Raw genomic sequence first — 20674 nt, forward strand, 5'->3', positions numbered from 1 at the left:
CACAATGAAGTCTAAGCATTCTTATTTTAAAACATCATTTTGAGTTAACGTAGTAACGCCTAAGTCACGGAACCAATCCAAACTGGGTACAGGAGACTATTTGACGTTACGAACTGTATAGATGTTGCTTGTCATATTTCATATTTTTACTGCGTATGCCAGTCAAGTATTTACACTCGTCCCGCTGAGAATCTAAACGAACATAATCCGCATTTTTTTAAAGAGACCGCAAATGTCTAAGACTAACAAATAGAAAATGAAAATGCACATTAATCTGATTATATACCGTCCAGAGTTGATGTAAGTATTGCAGGTAAAACTCTACAATAAAGGTTAAACTCAGTCATTCTTAAAATACTTAAAAATATCACTTCCGACTGTTTCTAGTTAGGTTCTCGTGCTACAGGACATACTAATTGCAAAAATGCTTCAAACAGATTTCCAGCCTTTAAAATACACAGACAAAAAGAATCTTAATATACATTAGCCTGCATTTTAAGAGAGACAATAATCATCAAAACAATATTAATAAACTTTTATCTTTTTCCATGTTATATATTATAAGAAGCACTATATATATGAGTATATATATATATATATATATATATATATATATATATATATATATATATATACAGTATATATATATATATATATATATATATATATATATATATATATATATATATATATATATATATATGTGTGTGTGTGTGTGTGTGCGTGTGTATGTATATATTTGTGTGTGTAACTTTTCAAAATAGAAAGAAAAATGTTTAAAATAGAAAATATTATTTGACCACTGAGAAAGATTAACAAAACCATACTTCCAAAAACGACTACATGATCAATCCGGTATTTCTCGAAAGTACGGCGTTCATCTGAAAATGAATGGGCTCGCGTGTATGTGTGTATGTGTGTAGGTGTGTGCGCGCGCGCGTTTGTGCGTCCGCTAGCGAAGCCCGGCAGTTGAGAAGAGGTTTGGGAGCAAGAAGGAACTATGTGCCGGGAGACGGCAATTGAGAGCTTGACATCCACCTCCCCTTGTCACTAATACTTCCTACCCTACATCCCGAGTCAGGAACGCTCTCTCTCTCTCTCTCTCTCTCTCTCTCTCTCTCTCTCTCTCTCTCTCTCTCTCTCTCTCTCTCACCAGGGCATCTGCAAAGAAAGAAAACTTATTTTTCTGTTTTTTACGTTATTTATAATATATTGTTAGCGATTATGTTATTCGAACTTCCCGCCCTTTTGCCGAGGAATAAGAGCAATCACTCCCACTTCACAAGAACTTGTGAAATAGGCAGATTTGAAGCTCTCCGTCCCTTTTACCCCAACCCCCACTCCCAGAGTCAGTCTCTCTCTCTCTCTCTCTCTCTCTCTCTCTCTCTCTCTCTCAGGCACACAAAAAAACTGGAAAGGGAAAGATCAAGCATAATTATATGTAGCCCTTTCAATCTCTCCTTCTAAAAAAACACCAGGAAGGAACGAGAGTAATTACATTCTCTCTCTCTCTCTCTCTCTCTCTTGGTAGTATGTTTCAAATCTTGGAATTTAATATCTATCTGGGTTGCATTTTACACAATCCATTGTTGAGCCTAACATAGGCGCTATATATGACAGAACATTTTGACTGATAGTGCCAAAGAAAATGTTTATGCAAAGGTACTCTTTTACTTCACAATCTCTCTGCCTGCTGACTCAGCTCATTTTATTTTATTGATTATCTTCTGTGCAGGTCGAAACGTTTATCGAATTAACAAAAGAGCATCACACTTCTGATGTGGGAGAAATCAACATTGATGCACTTTCACTGAACGTCTTGTCTGTATTCTGCCAAGAATATAAACGTCATTTGTCAGTAATATGAAAAAATGGCATTAGTTCCTTCTTCCCTGGAACAAAATCATGAGGAAGATCCACATCAACTCCTTCCCACACAAAAAAGTAAAATCTATCATTCTCACATGAAAATTTTCGAAAGAGTATGTATGTATATACATATATAAAATATATATATATATATATATATATATATATATATATATATATATATATTTATATAATATATAAATATAAAATAAATAAATAAATATATATATATATATATATATAATATATATATATATACTGTTAAGAGAGAGAGAGAGAGAGATATGACTATAAAAGGGTTTAGCCCTTCAGTTCACAAACAGTTTTCTGAATGAGGTTGTTGGCCCCATGCCCTTACTCTAATGAGGACGCAGTACAGTTAACTGACTATCAGAAAAAAAAAATTCACTAGTTAGGTCATCATCGGCAAAAGATTTAAAGGAAGTTGATGCGTTCCGTCTACCACGGGTATCAAGTGGGAACCCCTCGTTGGCTTGGAAAGAATGAAAACCACTTAGACCAGGAAGGGAGCATGAACTGTGAAGACTGACGCTACAGTCAGTGATAATATTAGACCGACTGACTGACTGAGCAAACATAAGTCACTGAAACCCATATTATATATGTATATATATTACATATATATATATATGTATATATACATATATACAGTATATATATTATATAAACTATACGTATATATATACATATATACAAATTATATATAATTATATATATATATACATATATACATAATATATATATATATATATATATATATATATATATATATATATATATATATATATATATATACATACATATGGAACTTTAAACGTGCAGAACTGTCACTGGAATCATTGATTTTTCTTTTGCACCAAATGAATGACGACGCCGTGGTTTTTACTCTGATCTGAAGACAGCCGACCGGTGTGGATTTGATGTTAAAACAATAAACTCGCTCCTTTTCATCCACCTAGCATAAAATTTTGATTCGATTCGTTTAATGAACTCGAGGAATGAATGACACGCGAAGAAACCTCCCACAAAAGAGGCAAAATCAACTCCCAGCACTTTTTCCGGAAAATTAATTTGCTGAAATGGCGCCGTTTCATAGCAGTTCGAATTAATATCTGCGCCTTCATTTCTTCGTCTTGTGACACTGAAGAGATTTTTCATGTTCTTTCATCTCGGTCTGTCAGTAGAATAATGGCCTTTTCTTTTAAAACATTCAATAAGAACTGGAAACACACACACACACACATACACTGTTAACAACACACACTTCTATGCACTAATTCCGGGGATCAGTTACTTAGCGTACCAAAATTAAGGTAACAAACAGATCGATTAAGCAAACAAGTGCAATTTTTATTCCTCTATTTCTGTATCGCAATAGTCTTAATGACAAGAATACACACACGATACAACGATTATACTTTGCTGTCGTTTTATGCGTGAAGATCTGCATAAGCAATCTGAAAATGAATTAGCACATCCGGGTTCTACATGCACACTCGCACTTATATTACAAGACAAGACCAAACTCCAAACGATCCCAAGAGACGCCATATTTGGTTAAAAGCGTGAGTAAACACAACCGCTCATCACGTGAATGCCTGAAGAACAAAGCGAGATTATTGCACAAAAGGCGATAATTAAAACCAGAAGGAAGCGTCCTCGACCAGAACTAATGAAAAATCGACACGGGGGCGAAGGCAATTGTACAAGAATGCCCCGGCCGAGGACAGGAGGATTATCTGGGACCCCCAGCAGGGCAGGGCTGGCCGGTAATAGGATGACAACCGATCTCGTACTTCTTTAATGAAGCTATTGTTGCTTCTTTGTCCGACTCCAGTTTTCTGCGACGCCAAGTATAGCTGTTGTCATCCAAACACTCTTCGCTTTTCCAACAAAAATACGGAGCCCGATTTTCTATTAGATTACCGATTATTCTTCTCGGTTCAACAAGATTATACGTGGCGAATGCATCTATATCCCAGTATACGGCTACATTTAGTACCATTTCACCGTTACCACTGACAAACTACGCTACCTGTTTAGAAGCTTGGTTTCTGACCCAATATGCATTAAAACTTCATGTGATCTTCTATTAACAATTTTTTGAAAAATAAATTAAGGGGGAGGGGAACGGGGGAAGGGAGTAATAAAAAGAAATAAGTTGCTAGGCGTGAAATTGCTGGATTTTCCATAACAGTCTTTCAAGAGTAACTGTCCTGACATCAGTTAAATAAGAATAAAATTGAAGGGGTTATTCTCACTAGAAATTTTCTTTTACGAACTCTTGCAGTGATTACAGCGTCGTGGACTTGTGAAAGGGGCCCATTAAAGCTCTTAAGTTGAAGTCTAATTTAAACAAGAATAAATCTGTCGACAGGCTTCAGATCTTACTGTTGCTGAAGGAAAAATGAGATAAACTTATAGCTTGCGTTCAGTGTTTGTAGAAGAAATGTATGCAAATAAATGTTCATTCCCTTGTATGTCACCCAATCGTCATCCAATCGAAGGGAAAACGGTTGATAGTGGGCAAAAGTAGAAAAAAAAAATGAATAGAGACCTCCCGCTTCGAATTTCTTTATGCTTCCAAATATTGCTTCCCGCACTATATAAATCCCAAAACTGCAGTACCAATTTCTCAAGACGACCCTGCCTATGGAAATACAGAGGAAGACGAGAGAACATCACAGTTCGGAAGTGGATAGCAGGATGGACTGATTAAACCGATGAATTCGCGACTTCCACACAGTACCTGAGCACGCACACCCAGCGTGACCGTTGGAAAACAGGTTACCATTTTCACGCGGGCCTGAGGGCTGATGGAACTGTACACTTCGGTTTCCAAAATCTTAAATGTGTTGTTGTCAGGGGTATTAGATGCAGATAAGAAGAAAATCAGTCTTGCAAGTATATATAAATATATATATATATATATAGTATATGACACTAATTTTCTTATCTGCATCTAATACCCCTGACGACAACATATTTAAATGCAAAAATGCAAAAGTTGAGTCATGTAAAAAACAAAAGTTGAGTCACCCTCATTCAGCGATATTAAAAACTGCATTATCACCATCAAACATGATTACAAGACTTAAAATGGGCTTCCCACAAGGGGCTACAAGGTGAAAAATAGAACTGGTGAAGGGTAGATTTATTTGCATTTGAGTGGTCAGCACTAATCCCAGGCGAACATAACTAATGAACAATAATGAGCAGGTGACCAATATCGAAATGGGTCGGTGTGATAAGAATTCTAAAAGCTATTTACAGAGACGACAGAGGCCAAATGCGGGAGTTTTCTCAAAGTACTCCAAGGGCAAAATAGTTCCTCGTTGGACGAGTCGGTAGAGGTCTCGGCTAGCACTCTGCTAGGCCCGAGTTCGATTCTCCAGCCGGCCAATGAAGAATTAGAGGAATTTATTTCTGGTGATAGAAATTCATTTCACGCTATAATGTGGTTCGGATTCCACAATAAGCTGTAGGTCCCTTTGCTAGGTAACCAATCGGTTCTTAGCCACGTAAAATAGGTCTAATCCTTCGGGCCAGCCCTAGGAGGGCTGTTAATCAGCTCAGTGGTCTGATTAAACTAAGATATACTTAATTTAAACTAAGATATACTTAATTTTCAAAGGCAAAATTCACCGAAATCTTCACAGGAAGTACTCGAATGTTCAATCATGGCGAAACCTTCAAAGTAGTTTTTGATCCCAGATAGAAAAATTAAAATTGTTTAGTATTCTTTTATTATATATATATATATATATATATATATATATATATATATATATATATATAATATATATATATATATATATATATATATATATATATATATATATATATATATATATTATACATACATATATAGGATAAATACATACATTTAAATGTATCCAAGACACAACGATGTCTTAGGTGGCCTTGAAGTCCCTCCATACAGGCATGGGGGGGGGAGGACGACAGTGTATATAGATAAACATGCATTAAGCTACAGGTCTGCATATTGCACATGCCAACAAAATCAAATGAGCAACCTTCCTAGAGATAACATTTCGCTCATGCAGAATCTGTGATCTACGCAAATCTAGCAGAATTGGGCACAACGGAACCGACAGCTTCAAAATTATAGTTTTTTCATGGGTTAGGTAATATAAAACAAGAAAAGGTCGAGGAGAACGCGTCTAGTACACGTTTCCGTTCGCAATATGAAAACCGATGTGGCAACTCAAACATGAATGACAGGTCAGAAAGAGCTCAGGTTGCCACTTAATGAATATATCCCGTGGGAGGTGTTGAATGTCCGCCATAGCCTTCTCTCATTCTTCCTCTATGGATTTCCTGTCTTTTTATTTCTTAGATCTTATCTCAGTGTTATTTAAAGGTTGCTTATCTCTTTCTGTACTTTCCAGGGGTTGCCACAGCTCATCACAATTAATTACCATGACTTGCACATTATTTTAATCTACTTTTTCATATTTTCGCTGTTAATCCCGGAGTATATTAATCACATTTAAAACTTAGAGAACGTCTCATAACGCTATAACGCAGTAATCTCTCTCTCTCTCTCTCTCTCTCTCTCTCTCTCTCTCTCTCTCTCTCTCTCTCTCTCTCTCATGGGAAGTGCCATGGATATTCCTCTGATACCAGCAGCATTTTTCCGAGCCATATTCAAGAACGCTAAATTCCGAAGAACATTCAAGATCACTATTTTCGGATATCGGTTATCATTTCCCCAAAAGCCTCTCTTATGGAAAGAGAGAGAGAGAGAGAGAGAGAGAGAGAGAGAGAGAGAGAGAGAGAGAGAGAGAGGCGTGGCCTGTTTGATAATGCTTATGGCAGAATCCTGCAAGAATTGTAGTCATATTGTCTGTAATTTTTACACTGCGGACCTATGGAAACGGGTAACTGCAAAAGACCTTTCAAGTCTCACCTTAGGAGTAGATTATAGATTTGTACATGCAGCTAAAATTTACCTTCATTCTATGTAACACTAATGCAAATACTACTTGTCCGGCGACGTTACCGCATAGGCAATATTTGCAAAAGTAAAAAAATGGTAATTTAGCTAAAATTACTCAGTAGTTCCTGATAAAAAAAAATACTGGAAAACAAAGAACAATAATAAACAACCCCATGAAGCCCGTGCTCAGTAAAATGACGGACACATAATAAAACAAACAAAATCTGGCGTAAAGGACAGAACGAGCGAAGACTAATATGCATTCCACAGAGTTCCGCGAAGAGTTCTAACTCAGGACTATGCGACGCTTCCAACGTAACGAACGGAGCCAATGAAAACTGGGCAATATAGTCAATACGCTTAAGTTAACCACAAATCATTTGTTTACGCAGCCCACAAAGCCCTACCCGGAAACAGTATGTGTCAAGGACCGGAAAAGTGATATTGCAGACACCTGGAGAAATAGACCTCAGGATAACAGAGCAAAACGTTATGATCAAACCCAACCATAAAACTTAATTGGCTACGATTTTATGGGAAGATGAACGAATGAATTTGGTTACGTTTTCGTCTCGATACACAGACTGCCGTGTATTCTACATACCAGCTTACAATATTTTCCATACGGGATTCCATAATACCTATTCCTCGGATTATTTGCTCTGGAGTTTCATTTTCGTCTTCTACCGAAAGCAATTTTCCTCGCGTAAGAAATAAAATAATTTTATCAACTTCAGACCAAATTTCTTTCGTGGTATAATATTTCCCAAGAAAATAAGGTGCTTTTCCTATAAAATCCAACTGAAAACATTATAATCAAGAGTGTGCAGCCCCATGAATATTGTAAAATGGTCAAAATCACTCATTTCCAGTACCAACGTCAGGTTATGAATCCTGTATTTTTACTAAACACAAAAGAATTAAATCTGAACGTAATAAAACACTGTGAATCACTTTCGTATATAACATTCTTTTTGACTCTGTAAAACTCCCGCAGACTGTTGGATATATTTTTTACAACTTTCTTGGCTCGCCGGTCATCAAACATGGCTGATGTCCCGGGCGCGTTAAATTTAACACAACACAAACAAGCAACAGGTTTAAACAATTTCAATTATGCAGCAAAATCACCCGATTTTTATCAAAACTACGGAATGAATATAGAAATTATTCAAAATAAATTACATTATATATATTATACATACATATATATTATATATATGTATCTATATATATATATATATATATATATATAATATATATATATATATATATATATATAACAGACAAATCGCAGGGAAAAAGACCCGACAAACATCTCAAGAAGAAGAGATAAAATCACGTTTCTCATAAGTAACAAGTTTATTACGCCGACGTTTCACATCACGATGCATCTTCAAGGATGGAAAGTTACACAGGCTATAAATACATAAAACGCCACTTATTTTCCAGAAACACTTTAAATTTTTTTAAAGTGTACAAAACCAGCGTGGGCATAATGAACTTGTTACTTGTGAGAGACATGCCTTTACAACTTCATCTGTATAGGCTCCTTTTTAATATAATAATAATAATAATAATAATAATAATAATAATAATAATAATAATAATAATAATAATAATAATAAAAAGGGCATGCAGTTGTACGGAAGGAAACAGCTTTTTTTTGCTTGTTTCGCCGAAATATTCCCACAACATGAAAAACAAAATATCACACAAATATTATCCCGACGGCTCCTCTGTAACAATATTTAGCCAGCTGACACGCGGAATAAGAAAATCCACTCTCCTAAATTGAGCTTGTTGCCTGTCTTATGCAATAATAAAATCATGTATCCACCCCACTCTGGTTACATTCCTACCAAGGTCTCCAAACTAAAACTTAGCTGTTTCTTTTATTTTTCTTCTTAGTGGCCCATCCTTTTTTCCTACTATTCTGCCCCCATTTCAACTATGGTGCCTTTCCTTATCTCATTTTCTTTTCCCAGAGTGCGTTCCTGGCTCACCCATTCTATCTGAAGGGTGCGTTTTCTGCTCCATAAACCCTAAAAGTTGGCTGTCTGCCCTCACATCAGATTTCCTCGATTTAGTGTCAAGTCTGAAGCCGCTTCACACTTTACTACTTGTTGCTTTAAGGCCACCCAAAAGGACACACACACACACTCTCTCTCTCTCTCCCTCAACGGCGTCAATAACCTAGACGTTCGACGCCAGTTTTAGTAAACATAAATCAATCAATCAATTAATCTCTCTCTCTCTCTCTCTCTCTCTCTCTCTCTCTCTCTCTCTCTCTCTCTCTCTCTCTCTCTCAGGCGAGAGGTTAAAAAAATCGAAAAGTTTATCATACATACAGGTATGAAAGGGCTAATTCATTCAAACCAATGAACTATGATAAACAAAGGCGTGAAAACAAACTAGAATTGATACGAAAGAAATGTCTCTGATTAAATTTTTGCAACAACTCTTACAAAATTAGATGCTGGAGCTATATTTTAAATTGTTTCAAATAAATACAAAATCAGTTAACCGCTACTTTGTTTGTTTGGTGCATGTGCAATAAAAAGCATACTAAGCCTAGCGAGCCAAAAAACTAATCCGCATTCATTTCTTGACAAAAACTTTTTTTGGTCTATTACAAATATCCACCAGCTTTGATAAGTGTTTTACAATATAACCAAGAATTCCTTGTCCACGTCCTATGAGGTTATAAATGAGGTCGACACATGAAAGGCTATGACATATGTAGGCCTATAGTCAACTACTATAGCAGCTAAAATCTGCTAAGGAATAAGTAAGTTTTATCTTTTCATGCTTAAATTCTAAATTTATCATCGTGTACGCTAGTTATGAAGCCTAAGTCACTACAATACTGACAAAATGTCTGAAATTTGAAAGTACTAACTCATGGACATAAAAAAAACTACTATTTTAACGAAAACAGTAATTACAAAGGCCTACATGATAGCAATATTTGTTAGAATTCTGACCACATTTAACAACAGTTTACAAGGAACCATGTTTCAGTCGCTAAAGAAATAAATTTATCGTTCTGCAATTGTAAATCATGGTCTTCAATACTGATATGACAATATTTCAATATCTTGACGGTGACATTAGTTGGAAATTTGTCGACATCACATGTCACCTGAACACATTAGCCTAGCCTATACTTATCAACCAATGAGTGAGTCGAGTCATAAAATTATTTATTGCCCATTCATTGCAGGGTTAAATCTGTGGTTTTGAAACTAGCGCTCCTTTGATATACTGTCACGGGAAAAAGTTTACTTATACGTTCCGTGGCCTAAATTACAGTTAAGGTGTATTTCAAAAAACGTCCTCGAACACAACCCACCACCTCTTCCGGCAACAATGCATCGTGCTTCAGTTGCGTATGTTCGTTATCTTAGTGTTAACGCGAATAACTATGTAATCCTATTAGCCTATTTTGTCTACGAAAGTTAAATAAATGTGATGTTGTTATAACTATCCTCTGTTATAGCTATACTTCCTGACTGTTGTCACACGAACGCGGCAATTTTAGGGTTTACTGTGGGTGTCTTGCCGCCGATTAAACACAAAAATATGCATGTTGCTACACTGACATTACATATCTTGCGATACCGATTTACATATTAGTAGAGCACAACAAGTATCCATCCCTTGAGAACAACTACTCGCACATGGTACTATAAGCATCACACTGCGAGGGAATTCAATTTTTTTCACCAAAATTGCTTCCCATATTATCTTCACAAAACAGCATAACCGTCATATCTTACTTATTATACCTAAACTGCAATTATGCAACGTGCTATCAGTTGTATAAGTACAGGATATCCTTTTCCAGTCTTCCATGAACGGCACAATATTCCACGTCGCAACTGACGAACATACGCTAAATCTGTTTAGCCACATATATTGTCCACCATGTTCCAACCTTGAATGCAATATACTAACAGTAAATAACGTTTCAGTGAAACTCCCGTAAAATAATGTTTTTGTTGGAATATGAGTTACAAGACTTTGCTTAGGCCTATATCAAGTGTTGGAAGGAAAACCAAAACAATGCAATGTACAAATCACAAAATGTCGATTACAAAATTTTGGTTGAGCCGAAATCAAATGCTGAAAGAAAACGTAAGTCAAAATATAATCAGACAAAATAATACATAGCCCATGCATATCAACGGCATCAATCACAAAATGAATTATAAAGCATGAAGATATAAGTTCTGCTACAAGGCTCCATCCTAGGCTTCTTAGCCCAGTGCACTGGGTCCTTACCTGGTCAGCCTAGACCAACTTGGCCCACCCCGCAACCTCTAACAAAACAAAAGCGTGCTCTAGAAGGCTGCAAATTACAGAGAGCGGTACTGGTAGGCTATGCATCCTTGCCTAATCTAACCTAACCTATGGCCACGGGCCCTTACACATAGGCTATAACATGACTTTCCCTGACCTAGCCTACCTAGCAGGAGATACTTCACCCCTGGACTCCGAACTTGTCATATGGAGCCATAATTCATTTTAAAAAATAAGATTTCTCGTATCCCTTGTTTACGTGTCCTTTTGTGTCTTCCTAAAACCTACCCTGACATTACGATTAGCCAATGGTTTCCAAATGGTTCTTTATTATTTTTACGGCCTAGGCCTGGGGGGCTTGTAATTGGTAAACCAACATATACCACAGAAATTGTATAAGACAAATTCTACGAAAACATACCTAACACTATAAAAAAAACAAATTGCACATTTTAACTAACCTCTAAGGTCATAGTTCCACAACCTAAAAATGCAAACACAACACCGTTTTCCTAGGAAATGTCAAAATCACAAAAAAAAATGGACAAAAAAACTAGGGCCTTGGACTATATCACATTTGCAATCACTTACCTTTCCAGTACGCTGGTAGTGTTCTGAGCCCGTACACATCCAAACTGGTCTGACGTCAGTAATTCCCTTAATATTTTTTCTTGGTCTAACTTTCCCTTCGTAAGACTTGCTATACTGCACAACACAATCGTAACTAGCTTGCAAGGTCGGGATTCTCAGGAAGTGTTATGTTGGTTATCAGATGACCGTAGTAACACGACCTAACACGGCAAAAGAAGAACCATAATTTTCATCTCGAACTAAGAAACTTGTATTCCTCCGCTTTTTACCTGTGACGTTGACAGCTGGCGAGGAATTTGTTGAGCAACTGATGAAAAACAATCAAAATACAAAGCTGATTCGTCGCGAACTTGTGGCGTCATACACTAGAACTGCATACTAGAGGGTAAAAGGAGTAAAACTTATGACGTCATATACTAGAACTACATTCTAGTGCGTAAAAAAAGGGGTAATAAGTCTCATAACTCGGCGGGCAGAGAAGTGTTAACTTGCCTAGTGCTTCGGAAGTAGACCAATCCTAGAAGAAGCATTTTAAAGTGAGTTTTTGAGCAATCATTAAGAGTTTGGGAAATTATCTCCCCTCCATCGTATTATTTGCATCCACGGCAACTGTATAAGACTAGAAAAATCCTCAACCTTGATATATTCGTGCGAAGTTTTAGAGTTACAAAGTAGCAAACGATTTGGCTTGTGTGACAATTCCCTCTTTTTGCCCTTTTAATATAACAGATATATTTTTTAAACATAATGTGAAATATTGTATTGTTCCAGTTAGAATTAATGTTTTAAAAACCTCCTTCATTCATGAGCGTTGGTTGTTTTCTTTTCAATGTGGGTATTTTCTGGTGACAAAGTTAACTTGGCGCTAAGCAACCACATACAAGTATTACGTATTCTTGTTACTTGACAAGCATCCACGAACAGCTCGCATAAAAGCGGACGGTAACACAGAGGAACTCGGCGGAACGTCCTCTTCGAAAAAGCTGTCATAATAATACTTCTACTACTGTCGATGGCATATGTGCTCGCGTATTTCATAGACTTCCACAAAACGACAACTAGAAGACTGTGACACAAAATATTATAAATGTCTATTCAGTCAGTTAACGTTAAATTGTAAATGTTAGTAATCTTAAGTAATGAGAGTCAAAAGGTAAACCAAATCAATTATTTTCTTAAACTCTTCTTGGAACATACAGTGTACTAACAGTAAGCCTCGCCAGTAATCGTATTCTCAGTAACATCAGTTAGTACCAAATGGGAGAGTGGTTATTGATGAGTTAGTTTGTTGTATTTGGAATCAATCCACTTCTTAGAAGGAGAGGGTCTCTGCTGTACAGTACTGTAAACATCACCAGCAAAGTAAAGAGGGCAATGTATCGTCCAAAATAAACAATGCGAAACTATGAGGTGGCTAGGTCTATTGCAAATAATTTATTACAAGAGCCTGGTAATACGTATGCTAACGTTTACTCTCATTCCAAGGCAGGCATCCTCAACTTCACATTTCACAAAGGCTAAATGAACTAGTCATAGGTTCGTGGATATGCTGTAGCATCACGTTGTAAGCAAAATGATTTTTCATTTTTGTGCCCATGTTTCTCTGGAGTTCTTATAAACAATAGTTGCTTCATTTTCCCCATGCCTCTCGTCTTCTATTTTTCATCTTCTTTCTTTATTCTCCGTAATTAAAAATGACTTAACTGGAATCTTGCTGGTAGCAACATTCGTTAGCAGTTATTTTACTGTAAACTGAATTTTTTTTCAATGTCTATATTTACAGGAGACTCAAATAAAGCCGTGGAGTTTTGTGCTAATTGCCAAGTAATATTTTTGAATTCGACCTGACTAAAAATTTTCCGGCTGCCACTGGAAAAAGAGTAGTCATTAGGCACGTGAACTTTTCGTGATACAGTTGTTTCAAATGCCCAAGTCCTAGCAGAATACCTACGCATCTCGATCTTACAACCAAATAACTACCTCGATCCGAGTGCCTAGACTAAGCCCGAGCTTCTCTCTTACTTATGAGAAAGGGACAATGAAACCAGCGGCCCATTTGTATTTCCTCCGTAGGGGCAGGGGAATGTAGACTTGTCAACGGAGGATCGTTAACTTTTGGGAGGCAATGGCGTGTGTGTGTGTGTAATATACAGTATGTATATGTATATATATAAATAAAGGTAAAATCCACGAAGGAAAGGGAAACACTGGAGTGGTGCGAGGCCTTTCGACTGTCTGTCGTCCTTTACTAAGTGGATTTTACCTTTATTTATACAGTATATTCATCACGCTCCATATTTTCGTGATTCAGTTATACACATATATAAATACATATATGTATGTGTATATTTATATAAATCTGCCGAGAGAGAGAGAGAGAGAGAGAGAGAGAGAGAGAGAGAGAGAGAGAGAGAGAGAGAGAGAGTCGAAATGTCAGCAGCAACCTTTGAACAGGTGGTTACCCAAAATCAAGGGCAAGCTCTTCAGGCTATTTTATATGGAGATTAAGTTCTTGCAAGTAATAGGCTAAGATGAACAATACTTTCAATATGTTTTCCAAAAGCGAAACTAATAGGAGTCAGTGTTTTGATGCTAACCAACCCCAAACAAATGAAAAATATTCCTTCATGGTTATGATAAATAAATGCGTTTCTTGATTATAAAATTTGTGAGAGCAAGGATTACAATAACAAAATCAAAGTGAACCGGTTACATTTCTTAATGAATTAAGAAAACAAACTTCAGAAACTCTCTCTCTCTCTCTCTCTCTCTCTCTCTCTCTCTCTCTCTCTCTCTCTCCATGTGTGAAGGAAAGAATTTACTCCCAAATGAGAAACACTAAACAGATTTAATAAAGGCAAAGGCTCCAAATCCTTGTTTCTACCCCAACTTAACCGGGAGTCACCATCCAGTCAACCGTTATAACATTAATCTCGCCTACTTGTACCACCTCACAGTCACGCTTTCCCTTACAACTCGGAGGGGCCTGCTCCTCCAGTCCTCCCATCCGTGCAGTCACACCACTACAAGTCAATATTGAAGTCATTTTACTTCCGCAATCACGTCATTGCTACCGTAGTCTCTTTGATGCCGTAATTTCTCTGACAACACATTTCCCTTGTCAACATTACTCTTCTACCATCAAGCGTTGTTAACACATGGTCCTACTTTCTTTCGAGCTAATGATTGCAGTTCATTCATGTGGAAAGAATAGAATACAATAGTTTAATTAATTAGTTAGGTAATAATTCATAAGCTTTAGGAGGAAGGTGGAGGTGAACACCAAGAAAGTGATACAGAGATAGAAGGAATGGAAGAGGCGCTGGAGAAGATGAGTCTTCGCATCCAGGAGGAGCGAGTGTGTATAAGATAGAGGTGGATGGCATAGTGTATATGTGTGCGTGTGTGTGCATAAGGTGATTCGACACACTGTCGATGAGCCTTCTGTGCGTGCATATATATATATATATGTATATGTATATATATATATATATATATATATATATATATATATATATATATATATATAGAGAGAGAGAGAGAGAGAGAGAGAGAGAGAGAGAGAAAGAGAGGATGGAAAACAGCATGTATGTATATAAGTATGCATGTATATATACAGACAGCTAAATAAATAGATAATCTCAAAAGGCAAACAGTTTTGCGTACAGATAAGCAGAAACATAGATAATACGAAGTAAACATGAACCCAAGACAGGGTGACAGATACCTGGATGAACCTGCACACAGTCGTGTTGGAGAGAGAGAAAGAGAAGGAGAGAGAGAGAGAGAGATTTTCCAAGCGAGTAGATTTCCTCAATAAGATTTTCGTCTTCCGCCAGATTAAACGGCAAAAGATATTTCACACAGCAGAGATTCCACACATTTCAAACAGCGTTTCTCCCTCCTTCCTCAAACACATGGCGTTAAGGGAAGTGTACGCAGTTAAAACGACAGTAAATTTTGAGCAAACACCTTAAACGCTAACAGTTAAATGTTCGGTACTTTGTTAGTGGAAATATTATTAAAATTCCCATACAACTTTGCGAATGGGCAAACGCGTACGCATTTTTTCTGCAGTAATTTAAAAAAAAAAATAGGCATTAGCAATTGCAAATGTACATTATATATATATATATATGAATAATATATGTATTGTATATATGATATATTATATATATATGTATATGTATATATATTTAAGTATATATATATATATAGTGTATATACTTAAAATCTCAGTATATATATATATATATATATATATATATATATATATATATATATATATATATATATATATATATGTATATATATACATATATATATATATATATATATATATATATATATATATATATATATATATATATATATATATATTATATATTTAAGATATACATATATATATATATATATTATATATATATATATATATATGTGTGTGTGTGTGTGTGTGTGTGTATATATAATGGGTGTGCATGTGCGTCTTTGTCGGAAATCTCGTATTATTTCAAATACACAGGAAGTTTCCAGGACCGTCTGTACGGATGAAAATCCGCCATGCAGTCGGTGACAGCAACCTGAACCAACCCAATGATTAACTGTTTACTTAACAAACCGCCACAGTAGTTTATATTTCACATTCAACCGTTCAGATGCCAGTGATTAAAATCCATGAAATTAAGTACAATAGAAATAGATAAAAAAATATTCATGAAGTTGAATTGAATTGAATACAGAATTTAGGCCTAAGGACAAGCACTGGGACCTATGAGGTCATTCAGCGCTGAGAAGGAGAGGGTGGAAAGTAAGGTAGAAGAAAGAGAATATGAAAGGAGCTACAGTAAAAGGAACGAATGGGGTTGCATCAAGGGGCCGAAGGCGCGCTTCAAAGAACCTTAAGTAATGCCTACAGTGCACCGCATGAGGTGCATTGACGGCACTAACCCCTTACGGGGGATTCATGACGTGAAACAATTATAAATATTCGTGCATGTTTTGGTTGATAAAATAAATGCAGTTTCGTCCCGCTTAAATCAGAGCGAAGAAAGCGAAAGGAAATGACGTCGGTGAATGAAACTACATAGAATATCCCACAAAAATTCATTGAAGATTATAGTTCTCGAGTATTTGCAGCTTAACACGATTCTCTTGACAGAGAAAATTGTTCCTTGAAATTGTTGCTTCCTTCTGTGTTCCAGAGAACTTATGAACCAAGAGCTCGTTTCTTAAAGGACAAGATCTTGGTTAATGAAAAACATTTTCCTCTCCTCCGAGGCAGGCCCGATGTGAACACTTTTCAAAGTCTCAGTTATGTTTTAGCCAATAGCAAGAAAATACTGACAAAAATAAAAAAAATTAGGCAAAAATTATATGTATTTCTTGTTAAATTAATGCACAAAAATCGCTTTTTAAGGAACTTTTTGTTGTCTGAAATCGAAAAAGTCATTTAAAGATTAGATACATTTAGGAAGGATTCTTGTCTCGTCAAATGAATTCCATATTACCCAACCTTCCCGACAAGGTGCTGCTCATTTTCCATTTAAAAAAAATAAAAGCATCAAAATATTGCCATTGGTTCGATTACTCTCTAAACAAGTGAAAAATGCGCTGGAGTTTCTTCGGCGCTTTCTATTTTTCTGTACAGCCGCTACAGCCTATAATCAAGGCCACCGAAAACAGATCTATCTTTCGGTGGTCTCGGTATAATGCTGTATGAACCGCGGCCCATGAAACTTTCACCACGACCCGGTGGTGGCATATCCCATATCGTTGCCACAAGCACGATTATGGCTAACTTTAACCTTAAATAAAATAAAAACTATTAAGGCTAGAGGGCTGCAAATTGGTATGTTTGATGATTGGAGGGTAGATGATCAACATACCGATTTGCAGCCCTCTAGCCTCAGCAGTTTTTAAGATCTGAGGGCGGACAGAAAAAGTGCGGACGGACAGACAAAGCCAGCACAATAGTTTGCGTTTACAGAAAACTAACAAGCAGTGTAGCAAACTATTAAGAAATGAAGCGTCTAAAATCCCCTTGAGAGAGGTTGTCACGATGTAATTGTCTAACAGTTAGCTGCATAAAAAGTACAGAACGACTACTGTCGCACAGTCTCTTAGGCACCAAAACATTGTCATCTCTCGTATCCAACAGAAGCTCGAGAGAGGAGCAACCTTAACCCTACCTTGGGTTGGGGGTGGGTGGGGTATGGGGGGAGGGGGTCATAGCAGAGGAATCGAGGAGGGAACGGAGCGGTAACCCCCTTTAAAGGGAACCTGAGCAGGAGGGGAGATAGCAATGCGTATTTCCTCTAACACAGGTCCCCGTAGTACCCCCAAAAAGAGAGAGAGGGGAAAAAAAAAAAGACAGACGCACCAAGGAAAAGCCAAGACCACCTCACCTTTCAACTTGAGAGAGAGAGAGAAAATGTTAAAGAGGGAGGGAAAAAAAAGACCTACAGGTAAATAACGCGAAAGGGAGTGATCGATTAGAAGGAAGAAAGGGCGGAGAAACAAAAATATACGCGAAGTAAACAGAAACAAAACACAGAAGCGTAAAAAAAGGGGGAATGATGCAGTAAATCTAAAAAAAAAAAACTTGAAAGAAAAACAAGTAAATAAAGGAAGAATTTTTGCAGACCAGCTTTCATTTCGAAATACTTTGTCCAGGGGACCACTGGGGAAGGGAGACAGTGAAGGCACATGAATATGCATTCCCGCTGAAAAAAAGGAAAAAATAAAAAGTAAGCGAACCGGACGTCGGTTTTGAGCCGGGGCGCGACAGGTCTCCTCCTCGCAGGCACTGAAGCACAGAGTTCATTCACCTGTTTATGCATATTTCCACAAGAATGTCCCTTAAACCGAAACCATTTGGAGGCGCCTGTGTGGAGAAGGAGCCTCCCCTCTTCTCCCTCCTCCTCCTCCTCCTCCTCCTCCTCCTCCAAATTCATAACATGTTGGAATCACCTGAGGCATCCCAGGCCTGCATACACTTCTTCCATTCCGAGGCGGGAGGCCTTTTCACCCCCGAAGGTTCACCTCTCCTCCCCCTCTGATCTTCTCCCTTCACATCTTTTCTTCTCTTCCTCTCCGGTGTGTCTGCCGCCTCTCCTTCCCTTCTATTTGAACCCTCAAGCGAAAAAGTTTCCCCGCTAATTACAAAACATTGATCTAAGCAGCACTACCGGATCCAGTTTTCCTCTCACCCGAGGAGCTGATGGGGGACTCTGCTGTTCTCTCGAGAACACACGGCATCCCATCGTGTGGCATTGTTGGTGTTGTTGATTCAGCTGGCCTTATGCCAGCGCGGCCTCTTACTCCCTGTGACAATATGAGAAGTTAAATTAAGACCACGTAACCCTTCAAACTGATCAAAGAAAGCTGTATTACAGTACCTAGCAAAATAGATCCAATTCTTCTTCAACTTCTATCCTCGACGACAACGTAGGAAGAGAAAGGAAAACAAAACAAACACAATGAGACTCATTTCCCCGAAATAGAACAGTAAGCAGCGTTGCAAACGAGAGGAGAGAGAGAGAGAGAGAGAGAGAAGAGAGAGAGAGAGAAAGGGAAGGCCGATAGAGACCTACTCCGGAGAGTGACAGAGGCTGGTTTAAAAATACTTCTCTTTCTTCATTGAGGTGTTTAAAATGCACATCTGAGCATGACAGCTTACCATAAAAATGCTCAAAAAGAGTTACGGTTTGGAACAGAAAGGCTGAGGCGGGGAACAAGAAAATGGACGAGGAGTAGGAGGAGGAGGGGAAGACGGCCCCAGGTAGGGGAACGAGAAAGGGGAAGACTCCTAGGTAGGAGAAGGGGAAGGGGAAGACGCACAGGTAGGGGAACGAGAAGGGGAAGGCGCCTAGGTATGGGAAGGAGAGGGGGGAAGACGCCCAGGTAGGAGAAGGGGAAGGTGCTTAGGTAGGGGAACGAGAGGGGGAAGACGCCCAGGTAAGGGAACGAGAGGGGGAAGACGCCCAGGTAGGGGAAGGAGAGAGGGGGGAAGACGCCGAGGTAGGGGAAAGCGATGGGGGAAAGACGCCGAGGTAGGGGAAGGCGATGGGGGAAAGACGCCCAGGTAGGGGAAGGCGATGGGGGAAAGACGCCCAGGTAGGGGAGGGAGAAGGAAAGAGACGTAAGACAGTGTAAAGAGAAAAAGAGAAGCATAAACACCGCCCCCCTAAAAAAAATAAAGGTTAAACAATGGTTTTTATATTACTCTTGACATAATCTTTCGAGTTTTATCTCAAAATATTGGTGTTTTACATTTTTCTTCATGTATTAGTGGCTCAACGAACTTCGCTAAAATTTAACCCTACTGGAAGTACGATGTACGGAAGAAGATATATTTCAGAGTATATCTCTTCTTCTTCTTCTTCTTCTTCTTCTTCTTCTTCTTCTTCTTCTTCTTCTTCTTCTTCTTTCTCTGCATCTTTTAAAATGCTTTTTCGACGCTGTATTGCAGTTATTGTAATGCTTTTGTAATATTTTTCAGAGTTCAGATTTGCGTATCTAAAACCATTATCGTGTACAATTACAGTTATAAAGTGAAGCTATTTCACTGCGCTACTAGTGGAATGGTTTTGAAAACGTGCGTATTACATTACAAAATAAAAATTCTTTAACCATTCACACTTATCATTATTCGAGACGAAAATCAATGAATGATTTTATTTTATTTATAACATACTCATAGCCCAAAAGATCTTAAGAATAACTTTTTTTTTATTATTTTTTGCTCTCTCTTAGTCATGATCCAGTTTTTGGTTTTCTGTAAAGGAAACTATTGAGATGCCTATTTGTCTGTCCGTCCGCACTTTTTCTGTCCGTCCTCAGATCTTAAAAACTACTGAGGCTAGAGGGCTGCAAATTGGTATGTTGATCATCCACCCTCCAATCATCAAACATACCAAATTGCAG

The 20674-nt window shown here is 37.6% G+C and overlaps 1 protein-coding gene across 2 annotated transcripts in view; it reads left to right on the plus strand.

Annotated features, from left to right (window-relative positions):
* Window positions 1–20674, plus strand: part of Gat (GABA transporter) — a 219463-nt gene that overhangs the window by 170497 nt on the left and 28292 nt on the right. The window lies entirely within an intron of this gene.

This window comes from Macrobrachium rosenbergii, chromosome 2 (assembly GCF_040412425.1).
Source record: "Macrobrachium rosenbergii isolate ZJJX-2024 chromosome 2, ASM4041242v1, whole genome shotgun sequence".
Classification (NCBI taxonomy): domain Eukaryota; kingdom Metazoa; phylum Arthropoda; class Malacostraca; order Decapoda; family Palaemonidae; genus Macrobrachium; species Macrobrachium rosenbergii.